Below are 8864 nucleotides of genomic sequence, written 5' to 3' on the forward strand. Positions count from 1 at the left end.
ATAAAGAGCTGTAGAAACAAAAGAATGGAAGATCAAAGGAAGAAAACATGTTTAAAGTGAGACTGAAGGCTGCTGTGTGTGGCTGTGAAATCTTGAACGAGACAGGGGTTTGATTTTTTTGCCTAAGCATCACCTTGGGCAGGAAAAGTTGGAGGGTAGCATGCCGAAGCACTTAGAATTTCTTTTGATGAGTTTCACGCCCACCTCCTTGTTGGGCAGACTGATTCGCCTACCCTGCCATCAGCTGAGTGCCCCAATGAGTAGGGCACTCCATTTAAAGACAGCCCTTCTGCTCCCCAGCCACTTGTTCAAAGTACAACCGACAGAATGGCTGTGAAGAGGCCTGCTCTAAGATTCTCAGAGGGCTTCCTCACCAGAATGCTGGATGTAGTGGAGGACAGGCAGCACATCTTGTGCCTGCAGATGGGGAGGAGATCCTTGAGCAAGGTCACCAGCCCCGCATGGGAGATGGTGGTAGCGCAGGTAAGCGCCAGTTCACTGCAGAAGAGGATGGGCATCCTGTGCTGGAAGAAGATGAATGATCTCCTGCCAGGGTAAGTCATTCTTCTCATCTGTCACCACTCACACACCCATCACATATCCACTGGAGCTCACTCACTGCCACCTCAAGGGACACCACCACTCGCTCTCCCAAACAATTCTTCATCTTCCCAGTGGCTCATCACCTCCCTGCTCCCACTCATGCCAAGGCTCCTTACCATCTGCACAGGCACACACTTACACTCTTCCCATCTCTTTCCTTGCAGGACAAGCTGGCTCGCAATAAAAGGTTCCAGACTGATGGAAGGATGCCCGAGTTAAATATCCTCTCATACTTCGAGGCAAGAGCCCTCCAGCTGGCTGGGAAGGAAGAGGACTGCTCCTCTGCCAAGGGCGATGTGGGCACCAAAAAAACCAATTGAGGACCCACAACACCATCATTCATCTCAGCAAACTAATGTAAGTCGTGTCTATTCTATCTTTAGGCCCCTGCCATGCACTAATGTCATCGCTCTTCTCTTGCAGGTACATCAGGGGAGCGTCCAATGCCTCCACCAGCCAGGCACTGGAGTCCACACCAGACACAAGCACTGATGAATTCTCTGAAGTGGCGATTGAAGAGGCATCACAGTTTTCACCCACACCTTCCACCACTGCCATGGCCACTGCCTGATGGCTTGCTCCGCTTCCTTCAGGACCCCTTCTTCACTGCCGTCTTCATCAGAGGAGATGTGCTGTTCCTCCATCTCCTCCTCCGGTAGCTCCTCACCTTGTTGAAGTACCAGGTTGTGGAGGGCACAGCAGACAGTCTCTGGGGACTATATTGCAGGGTTCCACCAGACTAGTCAAGGCACTGGAACCACATTTTCAAAGTGATCAAAGCGCAAGTAGCAGCATGAGCCTTGTTATATCGGGTCTCTGCTGCACTCTTGTATCTTCCACACAAGCATCATCAACCATATCCTCAGGGAGGTACCCCTTGTCCCCGAGGAGCCAACCCCGTAGCTGTCGTGCTCCCTCAAAGACGTCAGGTATCTGAGAGCGACTAAGGATGAAGCTGTCGTGAATGCTGCCCAGGAACATAGCACACACCTGGAGGATGCACTTTCTGTGGTCACAGACCAACTGAACATTTAGGGAGTGGAAGCCCTTGTGGTTGATAAACTGAACTCCTTAATGCCATGGGGATTGGAGAGCCACAAAATGAGGGCTTTTATGGGCTTGGCACTCAATGAAATTCAGCAACACACATGAATAAAGTGCTCAAAACGATATATTCACACAAAATCTTACAATATTATAGAATGAATCATCACACATGCCACCTTTGTGCCATTAGAAGGTTTTGCGCTTGCGTTTTCTATCACCACCACCCTGACCAGCACCTGAGGTGGAAGCAGCTGGCTGAATTCTGTGCCCTGTTGCCAGAGATGATGTTCACAGCTGCCCTTTGGTGGTCCGAAATGGAAGGGCTCTGGCCTGATGAAGGCCCCCTGTGCAGGTACACCCTCATCGACCTCACCTACTAGAAGCTGTGGGGTCACTAGCAGAGCCCTGAGATGGCTCCCCCGCGGCAGATTGCTGGTGCTTCTCCTTCCTGTCAGTGTGTGATGGCATTTCCCTGACTCCAGGAGGAAAATGAGCACCTGGAGGGAGGTCAAGGTGCCTCCTCTCACTTAGCCAACAGCGTACAGAGTGCAAGTCTGAGTGCATATCTCACAGCCACTCAGTTTCTGGTGGACTTGGCTCTCCATGGCAATTGCCAACCTCTCCATTGGAGGAAACTATGGACTCACATGCCAGAGCAATGACAGGGCTCATGGCTTGGATGGACTCCTCCACTGTTTGCTCAAGGGTGCGCATAGTCTCTGGCATCTCTGTTAGATACTCCCCTGCCTGCCTCTACATCACCAGGGTTTTTGTGGCTGTTTCCAGAAGCAGGTCATCAGGATGGACCTGGTCTCCAGCAATCCTCCAACTGTCAGAGGCTTGGCTGACACACCCTCCATCAGGGGAGGTAGTAAATTGGATTAGACACTGGCTCAATGGAAGAAGCCAGAGAGTGGTTGTGGAGGATTGCTTCTCTGAGTGGAGGCCTGTGACTAGTGGTGTGCCGCAGGGATCGGTGTTGGGTCCATTGTTGTTTGTCATCTATATCAATGATCTGGATGCTAATGTGGTAAATTGGATCAGCAAGTTTGCTGATGATACAAAGATTGGAGGTGTAGTGGACAGTGAGGAAGGTTTTCAAAGCTTGCAGAGGGATTTGGACCAACTAGAAAAATGGGCTGAAAAATGGCAAATGGAATTTAACGCAGACAAGTGTGAGATATTACACTTTGGAAGGACAAACCAAAGAAGAATGTACAGGGTAAATGGTAGGACTCTGAAGAGTGCAGTTGAACAGAGGGATCTGGGAATACAGGTACAGAATTCCCTAAAAGTGACGTCACAGGTGGATAGGGTCGTAAAGAGTGCCTTTGGTACATTGGCCTTTATAAATCGGAGTATCGAGTATAAAAGTTGGAGTGTTATGGTAAGGTTATATAAGGCATTGGTGAGGCCGAATTTGGAGTATTGTGTACAGTTTTGGTCACCTAGTTACAGGAAGGATGTAAATAAGATTGAAAGAGTGCAGAGAAGGTTCACAAGGATGTTGCCGGGACTTGAGAAGCTGAGTTACAGAGAGAGATTGAATAGGTTGGGACTTTATTCCCTGGAGCATAGAAGATTGAGGGGAGATTTGATAGAGGTGTATAAGATTTTGATGGGTATAGATAGAGTGAATGCAAGCAGGCTTTTCCCGCTGAGGCTAGGGGAGAAAAAAACCAGAGGGCATGGGTTAAGGGTGAAAGGAGAAAAGTTTAAAGGGAATATTAGGGGGGGCTTCTTCACGCAGAGAGTGGTGGGAGTGTGGAATGAGATGCCGGATAAAGTGGTAAATGCGGGGTCACTTTTAACATTTAAGAAAAACTTGAACGGGTTCATGGATGAGAGGGTTGTGGAGGGATATGGTCCAAGTGCAGGTCAGTGGGACTAGGCATAAAATGGTTCGGCACAGACAAGAAGGGCCAAAAGGCCTGTTTCTGAGCTGTAATTTTCTATGGTTCTATCAGCTGCTGTGATGTGTTCACCAGATTATGACCACGAACCGAATCACCAATGCATCACCACTGAGGTGACTGTCTTTGCTTTAGTGGAGGGTACGGGAAAATGACATAATGGTGTATCCTTAGAGTGCTCTGTGTCATCATCTTGGAGTTCTGGCTTGCAGCAGACTCTGGGTAACATGTCTCCTGATTGTAAGGGCCTGTAGTGGAGAACACAAACAATGAGCTTGAGGTAATGCACAATCCCATTTCCCAGTGCAGTGTTTCACATTTCTCCTGTATGCCCAGTTCTCAACACCAGGTTTGAGAAGACCTCACTCAATTGTATCGGCCTCACCATCTGCAATTGAGCTAGGCTGATCATGTCCTCCTCTGCAGAGGTCAGGGATACTGCTACCAGTCTTTGAGCACTGTGGTGTTATGTGTTTTTTTGTCCTGCAGGCAGACGGAAGGATTGAGTATCGTCTTAATAGACGACAAACCCCTTTAAAAGCATGCAGATCTATGACACAAATGTCATCTCCCTAGTGAGTATCCCACACACACTCTCCTGTAGCTGATACAACTTTCACAGCGTGAACTGGTCGCCACACATTCAATCAACACATCCCATCTGGTGCTGAGGCCTAAAGCTCAAACTCCTGCCAGGTATGCCTCTGCACTTGCACATTTACATTGTTTGATATTATCATAAGTGCCACTTTGCAATAAGACCATAAGACATAGGAGCGGAAGTAAGGCCATTCGGCCCATCGAGTCCACTCCACCATTCAATCATGGTTGATTTCAACTCCATTTACCCGCTCTCTCCCCATAGCCCTTAATTCCTCGAGAAATCAAGAATTTATCAATTTCTGTCTTGAAGACGCTCAACGTCTCGGCCTCCACAGCCCTCTGTGGCAATGAATTCCACAGACCTACCACTCTCTGGCTGAAGAAATTTCTCCTCATCTCTGTTCTAAAGTGACTCCCTTTTATTCTAAGGCTGTGCCCCCGCGTCCTAGTCTCCCCTGCTAATGGAAACAACTTCCCTACGTCCATCCTATCTAAGCCGTTCATTATCTTGTAAGTCTCTATCAGATCTCCCCTCAACCTCCTAAACTCCAATGAATGTAATCCCACGATCCTCAGACGTTCATCGTATGTCAGGCCTACCATTCCTGGGATCATCCGTGTGAATCTCCGCTGGACCCGCTCCAGTGCCAGTATGTCCTTCCTGAGGTGTGGGGCCCAAAATTGCTCACAGTATTCCAAATGGGGCCTAACCAGTGCTTTATAAAGCCTCAGAAGTACATCCCTGCTTTTGTATTCCAAGCCTCTTGAGATAAATGACAACATTACATTTGCTTTCTTAATTACGGACTCAACCTGCAAGTTTACCTTTAGAGAATCCTGGACTAGGACTCCCAAGTCCCTTTGCACTTTAGCATTATGAATTTTGTCACCGTTGAGAAAATAGTCCATGCCTCTATTCTTTTTTCCAAAGTGCACGACCTCGCACTTGCCCACGTTGAATTTCATCAGCCACTTCTTGGACCACTCTCCTAAACTGTCTAAATCTTTCTGCAGCCTCCCCACCTCCTCAATACTACCTGCCCCTCCACCTATCTTTGTATTATCGGCAAACTTGGCCAGAATGCCCCCAGTCCCGTCGTCTAGATCGTTAATATATAAAGAGAACAGCTGTGGCCCCAACACTGAACCCTGCGGGACACCACTTGTCACCGGTTGCCATTCTGAGAAAGAACCTTTTATCCCAACTCTCTGCCTTCTGTCTGACAGCCAATCGTCAATCCATGTTAGTACCTTGCCTCGAATACCATGGGCCCTTATTTTACTCAGCAGTCTCCCGTGAGGCACCTTGTCAAAGGCCTTTTGGAAGTCAAGATAGATAACATCCATTGGCTCTCCTTGGTCTAACCTATTTGTTATCTCTTCAAAGAACTCTAACAGGTTTGTCAGGCACGACCTCCCCTTACTAAATCCATGCTGACTTGTCCTAATCCGACCCTGCACTTCCAAGAATTTAGAAATCTCATCCTTAACGATGGATTCTAGAATTTTGCCCACAACTGAGGTTAGGCTAATTGGCCTATAATTTTCCATCTTTTTTCTTGTTCCCTTCTTGAACAGTGGGGTTACAACAGCGACTACACCATGGCACTAACCCTTGCAGAATGCAAGAGGTAGTTGACCCTTTTGCAGCATTGGACTCAAAGAACAAGGAACAGTACAGCACAGGAACAGGCCCTTTGGCCCTCCAAGGCTGCACCGATCATGATGCCTGCCTAAACAAAAGCTTATGCACTTACGGAGTCCGTATCCTTCCATTCCCATCCTATTCATGTATTCGTCTAGATGCCTCTTAAATGCTGCTATCGTACCTGCTCCCACCACCTCCCCGGGCAGCACGTTCGAGGTATTCATCACCTTCTGTGTAAAAAACCTGCCTCGCACATCTCCTCTAAACTTTTCCCCATGCACCTTAAACCTATGCCCTCTAGTACTTGACTTTTCTACCCTAGGAAAGAGCATCTGACTATCCACTCTGTCCATGCCACTCATAATCTTGTAAACCTCTATCAAGTCACCCCTCATCCTCTGTCTTTCCAGTGAGAATAAACCGAATTTACCCAACCTCTCCTCACAGCTAATACCCTCCAGACCAGGCAACATCCTGGTAAACCTCTTCTGTACCCTCTCCAAAGCATCCACATCCTTCTGGTAGTGCGGTGACCAGAATTGTAGGCAATATTCTAAATGAGGCCCAGCTGAGGTTCTGTACAGCTGCAGCATGACCTGCCAATTTTTATACTCAACCGATGAAGGCAAACATGCCGTATGCCTTCTTGACTACTTTATCCACCTGCGTTGTCACTTTCAGTGATCGGTGGACATGTACGCCCAGATCTCTCTGCCTGTCAATACTCCTAAGGGTTCTACCATTTATTGTATAATTCCTACATGCATTGGACCTTCCAAAATGCATAATCTCACACTTGTCGGGATTAAACTCCGTCTGCCATTTCTCCGCCTAAGTCTCCAACTGATATCTTGCTGTATCCTCTGACAATCCTCTTCACTATCCGCAACTCCACCAATTTTTGTGTCATCTGCGAATTTACTAATCAGACCAGCTACATTTTCCTCCAAATCAGTTATATATACTACGAACAACAAAGGTCCCAGAACTGATCCCTGTGGAACACCGCTAGTCACAGCTTTCCATTCAGAAAAGCACCCCTCTACTGCTACTCTCTGTCTTCTATGGCCAAGCCATCCTGCCAGCTCTCCTCTGATTCCAGTTTTGCTTGTGGTACCCATGGCTACTCATCTCTGTCGCAATCTTCATCAAGCCACCTTGGTTAGGCGGGAGAGCCTCCTGTCACTATTGCTGGGATACAGGACATCCTGTCATTCCTGGATGGCCTGGAGGAGAAGCCTCAGGGACACATTGATAATTTGTGGGGCTACACATTTGCTGCGGTGAGACATTACTGAAAAACAGTAAGTGGTTTCAGTTTTCTGGTAGGGGTGTCAGATCAATAGGTGTTGCAGCAACAATTACATATTTCCCGGAGGTGGGGTGGCCATGGTGGTGGTGGTGTGGGGGGTTACGGGAATGGGGGGGGGGGGGGGGGGGGTTGGGTGGGCGGTTGGTGGTGGTGGTAATTGGTGGTGTTCAGATCAGCAGGCGGTTGCAGCAGCAGTTGCAGATTTTTGAGAAGGTGGGGGGAGTCGGGGTCAGATCAGCAGTTAAATTTCCAAAACATCCACTCCTCAGCGTGGTGCTGCTGGATTTATGGGAATGAATGCCTGTTCAGGTGCCCTTTAAATATGGTGCTCAGACTTTGACCCCTTGAAGAAAGTGTCACCGGCTTCCTACCAACCCCCAGCGCATGATTGGCCAGGCCCCTCATCTCTGAATACTTAATTGGCTGGCCGCTGTGAAATTGCTTGTGACCAGCCATCCCACCTCCGAGCAGAAGGTCCTGTGAACTATTGGGACTTTCAATGTAAATACAAGTGTATATCCTCCATATCTGATCATGATGCTCTGAACACTGTAACACCACACACCAGGAAGATGTAAGAGCTCCATCTGTAAAAATCCAGGAATAATGCTGTAGGAGACCACTTAATATTGTATATGGGCAGTGATATGGAGCTTCATTAAATAATAGCGTGGGCTAAAGATAGAACTATAACGCTCATGGGCCAATTTTGTGATACACATTCTCATCTAGCGAGGCTCCATGCCAGGAGTGAAGCCTTGCAAAATAAGCCCTTAAAGAGCTTGACAAAAAGACTACAGGGTGCTATTAATATGGTCAACAGCTTGGACTATTCTCACTGTAACTGTAATTGTTCATTTTCTTTCTTACAAGATAATACTGTCTAATGAAAATGAATAGTACTATGAGACCTTTTCATGGGGAGGGCAAGTATATTTCATAGCCTGTTTGAATGATTTTAATTAGTGTTGCTAACAAGAGGAGATGTGGGTAAACAGCTTTGGGAAATCTTAATCAATCTTTATAATCTTTTGTTTTATAGTATGACATGAAAACTAATAATAGTAAATGGCAGCATTTGCTGCAAAATTTCCAATTTTCTCAGCTTATTAAATATAAATATATGGGTTTGTTAGATAAATTCTAATACATACAGAAATGTAGTGACTGAGACTTTTGATGCACAGGAAAAGAAAAATAAAGACATGTTCAATCTTCCTGCATTTTATACCAATACTGAGCAGTGCTTATTGTTCTTTGCATGTCCCATCTAGAGTTAAAGGGAGCAATTTTATAGCCTCACTGTGCCTAGCACAGATTGCGCCGATTCTGGAAAATAGTGTATGAGCCTAAAAAAAAGTTTTGCGCCAAGCGCCAAACGGTTTGCAATCATCCCAGTCCCTTTCTACTAGCACAAACCGGATCATGTCCAGAAAGAGCGCGGGGCTGATTAGTATGTGTAAAATAACATTTAAATATGCATAGCCCATTCGACACCGGATTCTCTCATCTCCCGGGATCTTCCGACCTTTGGGTATGGTGTGAGCTCAGCGAGAAGAAGGCATGAAGGCCACACCAGGGAACTTGGAGGCCATTGAAGCCCCCAGGTGGTTGGGGCCATGTCTGGCAGTGCTCATCTGGCAGTGCCCACCTGGAACCCTGGCAGTGCCATTTGGGCAGTGCCAGTGTGCCAGAGGCAATGCCAATGGGTGGGGCCTGAGTGGGGATGGGGCCTGGT

The sequence above is a fragment of the Mustelus asterias genome, chromosome X (assembly GCF_964213995.1).
Source record: "Mustelus asterias chromosome X, sMusAst1.hap1.1, whole genome shotgun sequence".
Classification (NCBI taxonomy): domain Eukaryota; kingdom Metazoa; phylum Chordata; class Chondrichthyes; order Carcharhiniformes; family Triakidae; genus Mustelus; species Mustelus asterias.